The following is an 18,258-nucleotide window of genomic DNA, read 5'->3' on the forward strand; positions in this document are numbered from 1 at the left end:
CCCAAGGGTGGAGGTGAGGGCTGGCCATGCTGAGCTTCCCCAGGGCCCCAAGTTCCTATCCCCTGTGGAGTTGTATCCTGCTGCTACCTGACCTCCTGTCCCCCTCCCTGTTGGCTCAGGGCCTACTCCAAAGCAGTCAGCCAAGGTCCAAGAGATGCCCCGATCCTTGGGCCTCGAGCCAGTACATTGTCCAAGCAGAGTACAGAGTCTAAGCATAAGCAGAACCGTTGTTCCTCCGAATGACAAGGCCTGGGAAACCCCAACCCAAGGTGCCATTCGCAAGCCTTTGAAGCCCTTCTGCCTGGTGGGCTCTAGAATGGCCCTAACCTAGAGCAGAATAAGACAGAGGCCCTGCTTTCCAGGGCCTCAGGGCAAACAGAGCAAGCCAACATACCCCCAGGCAGAAATGACAGATAGGAAATAAAGGAAATGCCACAAGCCATGGAAGTAGAGTGGAGAGGGCAGCGAGAAATGACTGAGAGGATGAGAGATGAGAGAGCATATTGGGCGGGCCATAGTAGAGGGCAGGGACAGGAAAACATACAAAGATAAACAGCCAGAAGGATGGCCGTAAGTGACAGGTGGCCGAGAGGACAAATGAATGGTGTGAGGGGAAGAAGAGGCTGAGAGAAGAATGGCCTTGCTCTAGGAGTGGCTGGGGGCAGGCAGGCAATACTATAGGCTCTCCTGAGCTCTTAGGGACAGAGGTGAGGAAAAAGGAAGGACAGGACAGAGCAGAAGGGCTCTGGGGAGGCAGGACAGGTTAAGACTCGGTGGGATCACAGCAACAACCTAACAGTCTCCTAATTTTGCCATTGCCTCCCATGCTCCAGTCTGTTCTCCATATGCAGCCAGATTTATCTTAAAACACAAAGCAGACCATATCACCTGTCTGTATATCCTTACCTCAAGGCCTTTCCCTGTCCCCTTGCCTGGAAAGTGATGATCTCTCCTTAAACACCCCTCTGCAGAGGCCTCTCCTACAGCCCCAAAACCCGTCCTTTCATTTGTGCTCTTTTTCTTTGTAAAACATACCCCTCCTGACACAGACATATAAGCTCCATGACAGCAGAGTTTAGGTCACTATGGTATCCTGGAGTATGTTCTTGTGTGTTTTCATGCTCAGTAAGTAACTGTGGACTAAGCGAAAGACTGGGGAGAGGGTTGGTAAAGACAGCAGGAAGGTTTACTCCTGGCTTTTGAAACGGGGAACAGTGTGGTAGTTATGGCATACCAAGGACAATGGCTGAGAAGGAACCATGTGTGCGTGCATGTGTGTATGAAGGCCCAACAGCCAGGGCTGGCTTCTGCTGCAAGAGACTGCATGCTTTCCATCCCCTGGGGAAGTTAGTTACCCAAGGACAACAGGAAAGGTGACACTTGTGAACATGTCCAGAAGTCCCCCTGACCAAGGCCTCACTGTGTCTGCGGGCATGAAAGGCCACGCTATCCTGCCTGGGCTGCTTAACAGATAGCGAATAAATTTAAAAATTTAAAAAAAAAAAATTTTTTTATTAAAAAATAAAAATAAAAGAGACTAAGACCCATAAACCCTCTACAGGCTTAGGGGACTGCTGTGATGCCCCTCCTCCTATACCCCATGAGAAGAATGCTCCCAACCTGCAGTCAGGTAGGCTAAAGGAGATGGAAGTATATGTGGGAGGGAGAGGGAAGAGGGAGGAGTGTCCATGCTGCTGGAGTAGACGCCTTCCACCTGCATCTCTGGGTGGCAACTGGGGGTAGGCAGCACTCATGTCCTCTGTGGCTCCTGGGCACTCAGAGAAAGGACTTTAACCTCATGAGGCCTACAGGAGGCCTTCGCCATCTGCTGCCTTCACCATCACTCTACTATTCACACCTACTTTTCTTCCATGGCCACTCAAAAGAGGGACAGAACTAAGGGGAAGATGGAACAGGGAGAAGCCACCAGCCCCCTGCTCTGCCACATGGACACTGCTGCCTTTTTGCCTCAAAGATGTACACACTCATATGTTTTCATCCCAGGCCATCTGCCATGAGCGCCTGTCCCAGGCTCTATTTCTCCCTATCCTCACCATAGCCTGGCCAAGGCCTACTTACACCTGAAATAAGGCATGTGTGAAAGAAGGTGCTTTGCTCAGTAATACTTGAGTTATTGTAATATTTAATTGCCCATTTGGTTGTTACAGAAAAAATCTTAACTGTAATAATGACTGTTGATGTAATAGTATAACACCTGTATTTCTATCTCTTGTAATGGGCTTTATATGCTAGATGTTAATGCCCTTGACCTTGGGCAAGGGCACGACCCTTTTTAAAAGAAACATGGTTTACTTGCACAAAACTGATCAGGTTTTAGAGATCCTTGAAATAGTTTTTGTGGGTGTGAAGCAAATGGCGAGAATATGATGAATTGGTCTCTCCTCTTTTCATAGTATTGAAATTAAGTCTACTTAATTTACCAAGTCATACTCATGCCCTGATTTTATGTACTTTTATCTATCAATAAACATTATGATACTTGAAAAAAAAGTGGGCCAAGGGTTCTGGCCGGGCACAGCAGGTGCTCACAGCCCCACTAGGGAAGGCTATGAAGTGGACAGCAGCTAGAAGCCCAGCCAGAATGTGGTATTCTACTGTCTGGAGCAGTAGCTGCCAGCCCAAATCTGTCCATTTATCCACCCAGCCACCGCAGCCAGTTGAGAGTCCTTCTTAGGCAATGAGACTTCTTCTCCTCCAGCTCACTGCTGGGCCTGGAGGCCAGGCCAGATGTATAGGACCGAAACCTCTTGGCAGAGTCCCTCATGCCAACTCTACTCTCCAGGACAGTGAGTACCAGCCCTGGACCCCAGCCCAGCCTCTTGACTCTAACCCTCTAAAGTATCCAGAGGCTGGGCTTCCCCCAGGTGTCTTTGCACATGCCACCAGGAGGCTTCCCTGAGTGCCATCACTGTTACCCCCAACTCTAGCCTCTCTAGGTCTCCTGCAGTGTGCAACTTCCTCTGCCCCAGCCTCCACCTTTGCTCCACATGGCTTCTCTCCCCAGAAAGGTTTGTTCAATTTCTCCACCATCAAGTACCCTCTCCCCTCTCCAGCCCCAATGACTCCATCTAACACCTAGAACTGGTCAGTATTCATCTCTCCTTTAGCCTGCTGAGTACTCAGCACCCTGCCAGGAGCAACCTGTGTGCCTGAAATCAGAGAGAACATGAAACTCATCCAGAGTACCATAGTTAGGCATGGAGAGGCCAGGGGTCAATCAGACCTGGTGGATTCTATCCATCTGCAACTCTGGTCTCCTTCCCTCCCTGCTCTTTACATCCTTGACCACATTCTCCATAGCCCTTGGCCCAGAATGAGCCTTTCAAATATGGATCCAGCTACCCAGACACACTTTAGTCCCAAAAGAGCTGGCAGGTGGCAGAGAGGTAAGAGAGGCCAAGGAATGCTACCTCACTGACCTCTAAGGCAGCCTAGACAGTCAGGATAGAGACCTTGGACTGCCATGACACATGGACGAGCCCCTCTGGCATCGCTTGTGGCATTAGCCATTCCTTGAGAAGCTAAGAATGTGTGCATTTGAATAAGAGGGGCAAAGTTGAGGGTGGGCTCGCCTTTGCATGCCCCCCAGCCGCTGGGGCTTAGCAAAGGCCTTAAAGCAAACACCCCTGCCTTGGCTGCTGCTTTCTGCTGACGCTGCATCTGAGGAAGCCACAGCCCCTAGCATTGCTGGAACACAGACAGCTGGGTGGTTTCTGCTGGCGTTTGTCAGATCAGAACAAACCCGGGAGACTCTACCAAGAATCCTGCCCAAGGCCTGGGAGTCTTCCTTACCAGGAAACTCATTTTTAAAAGCCCCCAGGGACGATGTCAAAGGGCTGTTCCAGACCACTTTCCTGAGCCAAGCCCCGTGTCTCCCTGTGACCCAGGGAAAGGTGACAGCCTGCCAACCAGGAAGATGACTTGGATCACTCAGATCGGCCCACACAGGGCTTCTGAACCAGCTCTGACCCTGTTTGAGAAACCTGGCGCCCAGGCCCAACGGCTGGCAGCCCCAAGCCCTTTAGACAGTCCTCAGGGCTGGGACAAGGTCCATTAGAAACCTCCCCCCACACCCCCAGCTTCCTGCTCAATCTGAGGGATGCAAGGAGGAGGGGGTGGGACTGGGGTTGTGGGGGGCGGTGGGGATCCAAGCACAGGAGAGGCCTGGAACTTGTTGAGAGCTTCGTGGGAGACCTGGCCACCCAGCCCTGGCCCAGCCCCCAAGGGCAGCCGAGGACGCCAGGGGCTATGAGAAGGCATGGGCTAGTTCTGTTCTGTGCCCTGAGCTCAGCAGCCTGACAGCCTCTGTGATGGCCCCTGAGAGTCCCAGACGTGCCTGGGCTGAGGCATGAGCAGTGTCCTGGTTAGCACAGACTCGAGGGACGGCTCTGGTCTACCCACAAGCCCAGCTGTCTACCCCAAATCCTCCCATCCCTGGCCCAAAACCAGGAATGTCTGGTCAACTTGGGATCTCTCACAGCAAAAGACTTCCTCAGATGCTGATTTCTCACGTCCAAGAAGATGCTGTTGCTATCAAGAAGTTAGCTCTGCAGTCTGACCTACATCCCTCCGCAAAGGAAGCTGACCAACTCAGCTTTCCAGTGCCTCCAGACTTCCCTGAGGGCCTTGGGCCTGCTCCTCAGCACCCCTCACCGACCTAGGACCTTCTCAGACTTTCTCTGCTTCCCAGTGTTGCCTGTCCTGATGTTCTGGGGACTCTCTCCCCAACTCCATCTCCTGGCGCCTCCCAGGTCTCCTCACCACCACAGTGGCCTTTTGCTGGCTTCCTGCCCCAAATTGTGGCTCCCTGCTTCCAAGTCCACTCTCCACCAGAGTGAAGTCTTCAAACATGTCATTATCACTTTTAGCCAGAAGCCTCTGTGGCCCCAGAACTAGAGCCCTGCCTCCTCCCTACGGCTTGTGAGACCCCATGCCCTCAATCCTAGTACTGCCTCACCCTCAGCCCCTGACTTTGGGCCCTACCAGTGCTATTCTTCACCTAGGACGACCTGCCTGTGATCTCTGCCCCAAGCAAGTGCTCCAGGGAAGTCCACAGGATGCCCTAAAGAGAAGCCCTTGAAGTGCAGGAAACAGGGCTGCTTCCTCAGGCCTAGCCAGAGAGACTGCATTGGAAGGGAACACCCCCAGCATGGAAAGTGAGAGCCCTTGCCTCCTCTATAAGGCACCACTGTCCACCTTGAGGTTACCCGTGTCACAGACCATTGCCCCAGCTCTGGTAGGGTCCAGCGGAGCTCGCTGAAGGCACCTGAGCAGGCTACAGCCCAACACTGACCTGGCATGGCTGTGCCTCCCAGGGCTTGTATGGAGGGCTGCACCAGACTCAAGCTGGCCCCACAGCTTCCATATGTCCCTCTACCCGGTGCTCATCCCTCAACCCAGGTCTTCTGGGCCAGGACTAACTAGTAGCAGAACCCTGGCCCCAGCTGGCACCTCCAATTACCAACCCAGCCCCTGATTAGCAGGAGGGCACGGGGACCCCTAGCCTGACCTACACTCTCTACAGGACAAAGTGTGGGCTTGGCAGCCAGCCCCAGCCAGGCCTTGAGAGGTGGCAGCTGGGCAGTCCTGTCTCCCATCCACTTTCTGAAACCTTTCCCAGATCCTGCCAGCCCTGAAAGTGATCTTTCAGCCCCTACAGCGATCCCAAGGGCAAGAGGCATGGGGCCTCTCTAGCCTCCAAGCCTCTGCAGCCCCTCCCCAAGGGCACCAGGGAGGCAGGGAGGGAGGGTCTAGGTCTTGGCCCCTTGCAGCCCCAGGAGCCCAACAGGCATAGAGGCAGCCCTTGGCACAGTCCACTAGGCGGGGCAGCCCCCTGCTCTAGACTCGCACATGGCCCACAGAGGGGTCCTGCTGGCCAGCTGGCCACGGCAAAGTGTGAGAGGACAGTGTGTTCCCAGACTTAACTTCTGCTTTTCCAGAGGTCACTCAACGACACTCTCCTGGGGAGCTCAGGGGTTTTTAGGAATTGCAGCCAGCTGAGTGAAACCAGATGTGCAAATATGCTCCCTAGAGCCTAGTGTGCCCGTCCTGCCACTCTCTGCAAGGTTGGCAGGGCCTTAGAGCCTATTGTACCTCTCCTCTGGGCGCAAGTGAGAGGTCTGCTTTGAAGGGACTGGATCTGGGCTCCAGCTCCAGTACTCATTGTGCCCCAGAGGATCTCCAATGCTGCAACTTCCAGGGGCTCAAAGCAGGGAAACTCAAACAGATGGACAGATGTGGACAGATGGTCAGGCTGGTGGCCCAATGGAGCTAGAGCTCCCACTTGGCAAATGTGCTGTGCCTGAGTCACCTCCCCAAGCTCTGGAGGCGGGTGAGACCTCTTCTTCGTATCAGCTCCAAAGCAGATGTGTACACTGGCTGCCTGGCCAGAGTACCACTTCTGGGTCAGAGTGCCACATCTGGAACTCCCAGTGTGGGAGCCACAGCTTGGAAACCATTAACCCTGAGTTTACCTGGGGCCTGCAGCACAGACTAAGCATCCTCTTCACCTCAAGGCCTCTGCCAGGGCCCACCACAGGCTCCCTGCAAACCTCATGCAATACCAACTAACCCCGGGTTCCAACTCTTCCTATCAAATGTCAGTTCTTCCTCCCCTCTCTCAGGTGCTGAATGCCATTCCCCATCCAGAGTCTTGGCACTGCCCTGCCCCCAACTGAGATGCCCATGGCTTCTTGCCCTGGACAGTGCCAAGTCCACCCATCAACCATCAGCTGGTCCATGCCACAGCCCCATGCCCCCTCTGCAGCACAATTTTGCTGGATCACTGGTTTCAGGACATTGCTCCTTAGGTGGCTGAGTGGAGCAGGAGAAAGAGAGAACCTGGACTTTGGAGTCACAGTCACCTGAGTTCAAATCCTGCCCTATAACTTGGCCCCAAGCAGCTTGTGGAATCTCTCTGGATGCAGGCTCCTGGCCGGTCACTTAGTGAAAGTCCCTACATTGCCAGCCCAGGACGCCCGCCATAGACCCTGAACAGAAACAGTGTCACACAGAGAGAACTGAGCACAGCCCACCACAATCCAACTTTCCTGGCAGAGAGGATACCACCTAGAGCTTCCCAGCTTACACCCTCAGCCCCTCATGTGGTCTGTGTTCTCAACTCCAGGCTGCTGCTCAGGCTGTCGTACTCAGGGATCCACAGAATGCGTTTTTCCTTCCCATGGTCTGGCCTGACCCTTCCCCTGGGGATCAGGCATGTTCTTCTTGCCACCATAAAGGCTGCGGGGGAGCCTGTGCAGCCTGGGCATGCAAACACACAGACCCCACTCTGCTACCTCCTGGCTAAGGAGGAACAGAGCTGCCTCAAAATTTATGACTCCTGTCCCTAAGTCCATGTCTCACCTCACCTACCAGCAAGATCACATAGAGCTTTGGGCAGCCCCAGGGACCCAGACAGAGGCTAGGACCCAACGCTGCATCACCTGCCACACCCTGTGCTGCTGCCCTGGGGGCATCAGGAGCAGGCAGAAGGTGGTGCAGCCAAGGGCAGCTCTTGCTCCATGGGAAGCCCCCAGGCTAACGGGCCAGCAGTCTTGGGAAGAACCTGGAGTCTACTGCTGGCACGGCCACATGCAAGTTACTTGGTTTCAGCTCGCACGAGGCAAAGCGCCTACAGAGAAAGGACAGTGAGTTCTCCTTCCTCGGTCCCTGAACCAGCATTTGGTTTCATGCTAGAGATCTTTCAGTGAGGTAAGGCATTCACGAAAGGGGGATGGGACTGATCTGCAGAAGAGGCCTAGCTGACAATAGACCAGCGGCACCACCCACCAATATATCTGACACATGGATCAAATGGGAGTGTCATTTCCCAAGTCCAGGAGGCAGCAGGATGTCTGACCCAGGTTCATCACCCTTCTCCCTACTCCAAGACAGGTGGCAGGTGGTGGCAGAGCCACATTTAATTACTCTCATGCTCTCAAGAGTACTTCATCCCTGCAGCTGGAGAATGAAAGCATCTCTCATCCCATCAGGAAGTCAACCCATCCAACAGTCAGGAGGGTGCCAGGTAGGCAACAGCCCCATGTGACAAAGGGAGGGGCAGAACTGGTTACTGCTGCACCCAGGGCAAGTTCCATGAAGCACTCCTCTGACTGAGTGGAGATCTGCCTGGATAGCCCCTTACCAGAACATCCCACCCAAGCACCAGGGCTCCACGGGACTGACATGACCCAGGAGGCACAGGGCTTGAAAGGCAGCTCCCCTATTTGTTCCCCCACCATAGCCCAGCCTGAGAATCAAGCGACCCAGCCTTGCCTTGGGAGGCAGGAGCCACCCCTCTGCTGCTGCCCTGCACTTTGACCTTGAGCAAACTCTTTCTTCTCCAGTCTTGCCTCTGCAGTTACAGAACCTGAAGGGGCTGCGAGGAAGAGCTTCTTTTCATTTTCACAAAGATCTAAGTTTGTCTGGGTGTGAGTGAGAGAGGTAAAGTGGTCCAGTGTGATCTGGCATGGCCAGGTGGCAGGCAGCCCAGGGAAGGCCAGCTTTGGCAGTGAGCTTACCCAAAAGCTAGCCCATGCCATGTCTGGCTCCCAGGTCTGCCAGCCCACACACTACCTGAGCAATCCAGTCAGCCCTTGAGGCTGGGCTTCTGTTCTACATGCATAGACCTCTGGAGGAAGGACACTAAAAAAAGGTGAAGCTCACCTGGATGGGGGAGAGTGTTTTGTGGCTCCTAGAGGCTGCTGTTCACAGTGAGATTGAGCCAGGTTAGGCTGGATCCTGGCTGGAGCATCCTGCCATCTCTACGGTGCCTAGAGCCAACACTATGGAAATACTCATTTTGCTTAGACTTAGGCCTTATGGATGGGCTCATGGGATCAAGCCTCATTTGGGGTTCATTCACTACAGCTCATAGAAACTGATCTGAGTAGCCCAGGCTAGGAGCAAAGTTGATCCATCCCATTCCCTTGTCCAGCAGAGCCAAGAGGCTTGAGCCAGACACGAAGTGACAGAAGCAGTAAGCATCCAAGCTGGTCTTGTATAGCACCCCAGACTTCCTCACTCATCCTGCTCAAGGGACTGGCAGGACATGTGCAGAGGAAGCAGTAACATGCCAGACTGAGCATAATCAGTACTGAGGGCCTGGGCCAGCCCCTGAGAGAGAGGTGGTCACCTATTCTGGCACCTCATAGCAGAAGATGGGTCTAAACAGTGTAAGCAATGGAGGAATGGCAGTGACATGGAGCCTGAGCCAGACCTGAAAGATAACACTCCAGGACTCCATTTTCTCAAGGTGTAAAGGGTTGAGGGCAGGGGAAAATGGGTGAGCCACAGCCTTAGAATTCTGTGTACCAGGTCATAGGTGGTGGCTCACTCGTATTCCTCAACTCTCAATCCTTTAATCTCCAAGCTAGGTGCCATGTGGCAAGCAAGGCCTGGGGGAAGAGTGAGGGCCCCAGGAGCAAGTCAGGCTGGATCCTGGTTGGAGCATCCTGCCAGCCCTATGGTGCTTAAAGCCAAGGCTAAGGAAATACTCATTTTGCTTGCTTCTGACCATCTCTTCCTGAGTTGAGGCACAGGCACACAGAGCCCTCATCCAGGCATCCTTCAGTGAACAAATGATGGAATAAACCAGAGACTGTAATGTGACTGAAGCCAGAATGGGTGTCAAGAGACCATAAGCAAGTCCTTGGGCCTCACATGGACCCAATTTCCCAGGTAAAATAAGAGAATGGGATAAGGTTACCTCCAGAGGCCTGGCTAGCTCTGATATTCTCTACCTGGTCAGGCCCAGATCACAATGACTCTCTGCAACCTCAGCCCCTAAGTGTCACTCAGAAGCTCAAGGTGAGCCCAGAGGCCTGGGTACCCATGGGGCAGCCCTGACAGAACTGCCAGCAGGTACAGGAGAGGCCTGGGGCTGGGGAGCCTCTGAGCAGCCATCAGAGGTTCGAGGGCAGGAAAGGCCAAGCTGCAGCAGCGAAGACACCACAGATGACTCCTCAGAGGGGAAAGCCCCATCCATCAGCCAAACACAAAGCCTCAGCTGAGGTCAAGGCCTGAAAACCATTGCCTGAGTGGCCAAGGACTGGGCAAGTGTCCAGGAACAGGTCAAAGTTGGTCAGGAAAACAGTATCCAGCACCCAGTCCAGGCTGTTCCTGCATACACCTCTTTCCCCTGCCACAATTCTGCCTACCACTCCTCAGGACCACCCATGTTCACGTGGGGGCAGTCCCAGCCCAGCCTCTCAAACTTTGGGGTGAGCTGCAGCGTGCTGGATGCAGACAGGCAAACCAGGCATCAGGCTATGCAACGGCAGCCTAGTCTACTCAGTGGATTTTCAAACTTCTAAAAGAGGAGGAAGGCAATATTTGAGTGCAGAATAGATTTAGATTTTTTTCCCTTAAAAATCAGCTAAAGAGTAGGTGTTAGATGAGGTAGGAGCCAGGGAGGCCAATAGAAAGGCCTCCCAAATTGGGGTGCAGGAGGAGAGCTGTCAATCACCTGATAACAACCCCATTCCTAGCAGGACTGTGTATATCTATAATGCCTATAAAGAGTTCAGGGTGCTGATATGGACCTCCTCCAGAGTCACCATATATGCACGTATCTTGCCATATATACTCCCATATGTCCCCCAAAAAACTAAAGGAGGTTGAGAGGAGTCTATCCTGAGAATGAATTTTCCCTCTCCTAGAAGAACCAGGGTGGCAGGACAAGAATAGAGGTCACCTGGGGAAGGGGCAGTGCTTCTAGGAGCCTGAAAGTATGTGGCCCTGGGCAGCCTCAAGCTCCTACTTGGCACTCCCAAAATCCCTGGTTCATGGCTAGCACATTGTACTGTCACTCCTGCTCTGACTTTGAGAGCTGCCAGCATGACCCAGGTAGAAGTAAATGAGAATAGCTTGGTGGTCAAGGCTGGAGCAGCCTGCACTGGCCATCAAGGCAGAGAGCATCAAGAAATCATCCCCTGGCCTTCCCCTTCCCACCCAGGAAGCTGGGGCACAGGGAGGTGAGGGTGGGAAGAGATGAACAGAAAGGAAACACCAAGCCATGAGCCCTGCTTAATCTGAGAAGGTCAACTGGAACTTGGGTGAGGGAAGCAGGGCCTAGGAAAGAGACTGGGGGACAGCAGCCATAGGCAGGTGCTGTGCAGAAAAGCAAAGGAGACAGTTTGGCTGACTCACTGGTCCAGCCACACCCCCTTCCCAGGTCTCGGGCAGCCAAGTGGTCCTGGTGTGCCCCCTTGTGGCCAAAGGGAGGATGGCATCGTCAATGGCTCCAGCTCCCTCTCAACACACCCCTCCATTTTAATCACACTGCCTTAGACTCCTGGTCTCTGCATCTCCCCCAGCCATCGAACCCTGGGGGAGTAGGCTATAGGCACCCACAAAGCCACACAAGAATGTGTCATAAGGAACAGGGAATAGGCCCGAGGCGGACACGAGTCTGGGAAAGCTAGAATGGAGACAAGGTGGGCTTGAGTCTTGTCATGAGGGACTTGCACTGGTGAAGACTGAGGCTTCTAAGAGACGAGACTAAAGAGACTGTCGAGGAAACTTGGGCATCCTCAGCCCTCTATACTTTTGTTCTCCAGCTCAGCTACACCCTCCCAAGTTTCCAAATCCCTTTGTCCAGCTCTTTACCCCATCTCTACTGCCCAATGCTGCATCTAAAAAAAGCAAGTGCTTAATAACCCAGAAAAAGGACAACTGAGGACATGGTGTATCTCTCTAGGATGGGAGCCTCAGCTTTTCCTCCTCCATACCCCAAAGTCTAGTATCCTGCCAGTACCAATAAAGAGTTGTCACTCATCCAATCATATATTTACTGAGCGTTCACTCTGGGTAGGCATAGTGCTGTTGAATCCTAACAACTTGTGAATGATTTATTTCATTTACAGGTGGGAAAATAAGCTTCAGGGTGTTAAATCACATGCTGAGCATCACACAACTGGCCCAAAAGTGAGCTATGGTCTGCCTGATGCTTGGTCTCACACAGAACTCAATGTGACCCAGAGAGGCCCTTGGGTCTTGACCCTCAGCACGTAAAGATGATGCACAAGAGACCCAAATACATCATGTCTTCACACATGTTCATTCTTGATGTGGACACTCTTAACAAGCTGGAGTGTGTCTGGCATGTCAGCCCAAAGCATGAGAACAGCTACAAGTTAGAAAAAGGGGCTTGGGTGCTATAGCAGGCACTCTGACCACAGCGGGAACGGGGAGTGGGTAGCCTGACAGAGGCCCCACTAAAACTACTGGCAAACCCGGGCACTCAGGGACAGTGGTCCTGTTCCACTTCATTTCAAGTTTAACAGCCTTAATATGGAGCCGCTCTGCTATGTTCAGTGTGTGCCACTAATAGGAAGGGAAAGTGAGACAAAAACATTCTAGAAGGGTTTTATGCAAAATGTTTAAAATAAGGTGTTAGAACCTTTCCCTTTCTGCCATCCAGAAACCCTGGTTATCTAGAAAGCTTTATCTTCAAAGGTCCCAGATGGCTAACATCTGCTTATGCTGAGGCCACCCTAGGTATGGGTTCAGACACTGGCTCTACCTCAGAAACCAGGCCTAAGAAATCACTGAGTAAACCCAATCAAAAGCAAGCTATAACCCACCAGAGCAAGTTCTGACAACCTCCTGGGGAAGAGCTTGTGAAATGAGTGTTATCAGTTCCTATGTGGACTGTTACTGTCTTAACCATAAAAAGCTTCCCAGATAACATCACGCTAAATTATACACCAGTGCAAGATGTAATTAGTAAAGAGAATACAAGAAGTGGGGTTAGGGAAGGGGAGACAAAAGAAAGAAAGGAAAATGGCTAGGTGAAGTGAGCAGGGGAGCTGTACCTGGATAGGGGCCCTGGGGCTCTGGCCTGGGTGACGTGAAATGTGCAGCCCTAGCCTGGGCCCTCAAGCACCACCCCCAGGGCTCTGAGTCTTAAAGTGTCAAGAGAAGGGGATTCATGGGGGTTCCCTAAGACTCACACCAGCCCTGCAAAGCTGCAAATGAAAATCTGAAAGTTAAATACCCAGGGTCACCAGCAGGGGTCTCAGCTTGGATGGCTGTTTGGAGTATCTTCTCTTTGCTTACCTGTATGTTCTAATTTTCCTTACTTTAGATATCTTTATCAGATGTTTTAAATTATAAAGTATCTGTCCACTGCAATACATCTAAACAATGGAAGGGTACATAAAACAGAAATTGAAATGTTCCCCCTCCAACCTTCCCAGTCCCTCTCCTCAACTTAGTGTCTATCCATCAAATAATTCTGCATGTGTATTTACCTGGCATTCTACTAAAATGGGAATGTATCGTACATAATGCTTTGCAACTTCTCATCTAACAATATATTTCTAAATCAGTCCTTATGTAACCCCATATTTTTGAGTACTTGCATAATATTCCATCATAAGCATAGACCATGGTTTATTTAACCACACCTGTGTCAATGGATATCCGGTTGGTTCTAACAGGTTGCTGGTACTAACAAGGCTGGCATGAACACCTCTATACATGCCAATCCCTAGTGTTAATCTAGGGGGTACAATTGTATAAGTGGAGCTAGGGTCATACGTATGTATACATACAATGTTTTAACAAGGTGGTGAAAATTTGTCCCCCAAAGGGTCCACACTGAATCACCCTTCCACAAACTTAACTTTTGGAATTTAAAAAAAAATCGTCAGGTTAAAAAGAAAATAAAAAACAAAACCACCATGCCCAGTCATGCAGGAGGAGGCACGGCAGAGATCGGAACGGGGAATCCCTGGCTGTTGCTCTCCCTGCTCTGCTTGCCAAACTAGGCTCCTCACCAGGTGTCCTCATCAGGCGCGCTTGTGTCCAGTTAAGGATGCTCTCTAGCCTTCTGGCAGGACTCACAGGAAGAACTCGGCCTCTAAGGGAGGCTTGCCTTGGCTGCAAGCCAACAGATGGCCAGGTGTGGGTCAAACTGCCACCAGCCAGCATAATGATGACTTCCAGATTACTATCTTGAGTGCTACTTCCCCTGAGCTCCAGAACCACACAGCCACCTCCCTCATTCACCCTAACTCAGCATATCTAAGACAGAATACCTCCTCTTCCGCCACACCATTCACATCTCAAAACTTTTCCTCCTCTGGAGGTCCCCATCTCAGAAATAGCTCCAATACCCATCCAGTCATTTATGAGTCAGAAGCCTGACTTCTAAGCCCTCACATTATCATATCTAATAAAAACTGGCCCAGCCCTGTGGGTTTCATCCCCTAAGCTGGTCTGTGATCCAGTCCATCTCCCCTCATGCCACTTCTGCCCTGGTTCAGCCCACATTCTCTCACCTGGAGGCCTAGAACAGCTGCCTGCCGCCAGTCTGGCTCCTTCTAAATCCATCCTCCAGCGCCCCAGAGCAAATGTCTAACTGCATCACACCATCAACCTCCACACTCACCACAAGTTCCCTTTCTTTATCTACTGAGGGATCAATTCCAAGCTGGCTCATGGCATCAAGACCTCCCTCCTGCCTATCCCTAGCCTCCACCTCCACTCTAGGGCCTCATCCTCTTGCAGCAACAGCAAGCTGGAGAGGAACAAACAAGGCTGCCACAGTCATCACCAACGATCCATGCCAGATCATCAATCATGGGGCATCAGAGGTCTCTTCAAGCAGTGATACCACTGTTCAGGGCAGTGGGGACAACATGGATCTTCAAACGGTGAGGGTAAAACTTCAGGTATATGTGGGGCCCAGGCTCTCAAAGCTCAGACTCAAAGTGTTTGCTCCCTTCAGCACATCCTTCTCCCAATTGCTTGTGGTCACCGGATTGTCAGGACTGTGTTATCACTTCCTTTAGATTGTATCTGACTCTGAGGGATTCTAAATTGAGCTAAGCTCATGTTGCTGTCCAATCTAATTCAACAGTTTCCTCTGACAAAAAAACAAAACATGTTTCCAGGCAATATCATAAACAGAAACTCTTAGGCTAGACATTTCCCACGTTAACCTTGACTTAACTAAAGAATCTGTCTTTTTTTAAAAATCATAACCCTTACCCCTCCTGAGCTGCATGTTCTTCTGAGACACCCCAGTCCTTTCATGAACCAGCCTGATGCACCTAACAACACTCAGCCCCTGCACATCCCTGACACGTACTCTACTCTCTCTTCCTAGTCTCCAAAGCTCCTCTGACACCCTATGCAGTTTCATGTTTCTGAGACTACTAATGCCATTCCTTCTTCCCACCTCACTGGCCTGGCTAATTTTTTTGGTAACAGCTTTACTGAGATATAATTCATATACCAACAATTTGTGCATTTAAGTGTATAATTCAATGGTTTTTCATATATTTCAGGTGTGCAACCATCACTACAAGCAATTTTAGAACATTTCATCACCTCAAAAAGCATTGTGCCCTTTAACTGTCACTCCTCACATGCTACCATTGCTCCAAATGTCCCCTATTCCTACTGTATATTCAATGCTGTTTTGATGTCCATCGATCTGCCCACTAGACAGGCACGCTTGCCCCCAAGCAAGGCATATGTGACATGTTTTCATTACCGACTCCAGGCCCAGCAAGGCATCTGCCTCCTAGGAATGACAGGAAAGAACAACCATGGTGGGAGCACCTGGCTTTTCTGATTCATCACTCAGCAGCAAGCCCCACACTTATACTTCACTAACATCTCAGAGAGATCCTATTAATATTTTCATTGTACAGCTAAGGATAAATTACTTGCCCAAGGTCACAAAACCAGTAAGTGGCTGAGCTGGTATTAGTTCATCAGTAAGCTCTGCTCTATGTACATTGTCTTTGCCCATCTACTCTATGCACCACTGTCAGCTTCTAGCCCCTCTCCCCTCTGTTCTCATTAAGGTCACCAATGACCTCTGAATGGAAAAACCAAATGAAAAGCTGTCTGACTTTATTTTAATCTCTTGGCCACATTTGGCATTCACTGCCCCCTTCTTTTTCATGTTCTCCCCTGGGGCTCCTCTCAGGGGGTGCCTTTGGCCTTTCTGGCAGGACTATCCTTTTCCCCATCCTTGCTTAACTGAAGTCCTTCCTGGGGGAGGGTCTCATCTTGGACCTCTGCTCTTCTGATTCTATGCTCTCTTGGTGTCAGTGGCCACACTTCTATCCCAATTCCCCAAGCTGCCTCCCAAGTTCAGACCTCACACCTGAGCACTAAAAACAGCCTCCATATTTCCACTCAAATGACTTGCATAGATCCCTCGATCCCATTCAATCTTTCTCCAACCTCTTCCTTCTGCATTCCACCATAATTTCACTCTGCCGCCTACATGGTTGCCTAAACCAGAGATGAGAACATCAGCCTTGACTCATTCTTCCTCAGTCTCCTTATCCAACCCTCAAGTCCTATCAATTCCTTTTCCTAAAATTCCCCAAAAGGCTTCCTGTTGGTACCTGAGGACAGACTGCCATCATCTCTGGACTGAATTACTATAAGACCCTGCAAACTGTTCTTCCCATGTCCAGTGTGGCCCCTACCTCCAATCCACTTTTCCTTTCTTTTTATCTTTCTTTTCTTTTTTTTAGTGGATGAGCTTCAAGATGTTTAATCCCAGGACCTTCTGCTCAGTGTGAAAAGAAAATCCAAATGTTCCTCTCCTGCATCCACCATCTTGACTAGAAGTCTCTCTCCAATCCACTTTTTAAACTGCACGTACATTCTAAAGCATAAGTCCAATCGTTTTACCTGCACTCTGGACAAAGCACTTCCTATGGCTTTTTGAAATCCTTCAAGAGCTGATCTTGTCTAACTTTCCAGTCACACTCCTAGCCACACCACAATTAGTGAAAAATGACTTGCCACTCCTGGAAAACACCAACTACATTTTCATCTGTTGTTTCATGTGACTAGTGATTGGCCAAGCCCAGCCTGGAATCTCACTTTCCTCTTCCCATATGAAACTGTCTCTTGTGAAATAATGTTGAAATGCAGAAGGAGATGTTGTAATGAACAGCAGACAAGTGACTCAGGACAGAGAGGGATAAAGTGTTCTAAAAGACAGCCAGCACATCACACATGTGAGCTCTTCGACCATGGTCCCCGAGCATCAAGCCCGCTGGCTCTCCTCCTTTTGAATGTTGATTACAGTTCTTTAACAGGAAGAAAACATCCTGACTGGACCAAGTGTCAGGCAGAACCTCCATTCCAAATTAAGAAACTGGCATCTAGTACCATCAGCTGAGTTGTAGCTGTATAATCCAGCAAGCCATATGCTTTTGTGTATTTTCCAAGGTTCTGAGTAACAAGAAACCTAATCTATAGAAAAATCCTAGAAACAATGATCAACCCAGTAACAATGAGAACCCCTTAGACTCAGATTATGGTCTCTATCTATCTTTTTTTTATTTTTTGTCCCCTTTTTAATTCCCCCACCACCACCACCACTTCTACCCACGACCTATGGATGTTGCCATTTCCCCTTAAGAACTGGATCTCTGAAGGCAGGGCATCTCCCCCCACATGCTTGTGGCATGCACCCGGGACCTGGTGCCCCCGGGGGCACCCCTGGTGCACTCGGGGGGGTGGAAGCTGTTGCATCTGGAGTATGGTCTGTGGCTCCACCTGGGGCACAAACCCAGGACCTTCTGTGTAAAGCAGACATGCTAACCACTATACTATGGAGCCGCTCCCTCTAACTATCATTTTTCAATAAAAAGAACCAGGTCCCCTAAGAGAAATGATGACTCTAGGTCTGGGCCAAGAAAGGTACAAAATAAGAGTAAAACATACTGTGATCCCAGAAGTAAGGAAGCTCTCAAAGTCTACAGGGTTGTGTCGAAAAGACTTGGCAGCCAATTGAATAAGCTCCCACTGGCCAAGGGACACTTTGAACATCAATAAAGTTAAAAGACCAAAGCACAACAAATATATTAAAATCTACACACATTATGATACTAAACAACAAAAAAAGGGACAAACCTCATTAGTCATCCTTGGAAGATGTTGGAAAACCAACTCCTTATTCTGACATCTAGTAAATATGGGAATCAAGAATTTATCCTGCCTCTCCTATACAGACAGTACTTCAGAGTAACCAAGTAGTTGATTACTGGAAGTATCCGGGTATAGACATATTAAAGCCAGGATTAGCAGAATAAAACACAGAATTAGAATATCATCATTTTGCAACCCCTACTGAAAGAATGATTCTAGGCAATAAATGTCAATGATTCCTTATGTAACAAAAAGAGAAACAACTAGATATCATCTGACTCCAAACCGAAGTACAAATATTGCCTATTTAATATTATTTGTTTA

General features: G+C 50.4%; 1 protein-coding gene across 2 annotated transcripts in view; it reads right to left on the reverse strand.

Annotated features, from left to right (window-relative positions):
* The window catches only part of ATP6V0D1 (ATPase H+ transporting V0 subunit d1), a 42,743-nt gene that overhangs the window by 14,990 nt on the left and 9,495 nt on the right, over positions 1-18,258 (reverse strand). The window lies entirely within an intron of this gene.

Source organism: Pteropus vampyrus, unplaced genomic scaffold (genome assembly GCF_000151845.1).
Source record: "Pteropus vampyrus isolate Shadow unplaced genomic scaffold, Pvam_2.0 Scaffold394, whole genome shotgun sequence".
Classification (NCBI taxonomy): Eukaryota; Metazoa; Chordata; class Mammalia; order Chiroptera; family Pteropodidae; genus Pteropus; species Pteropus vampyrus.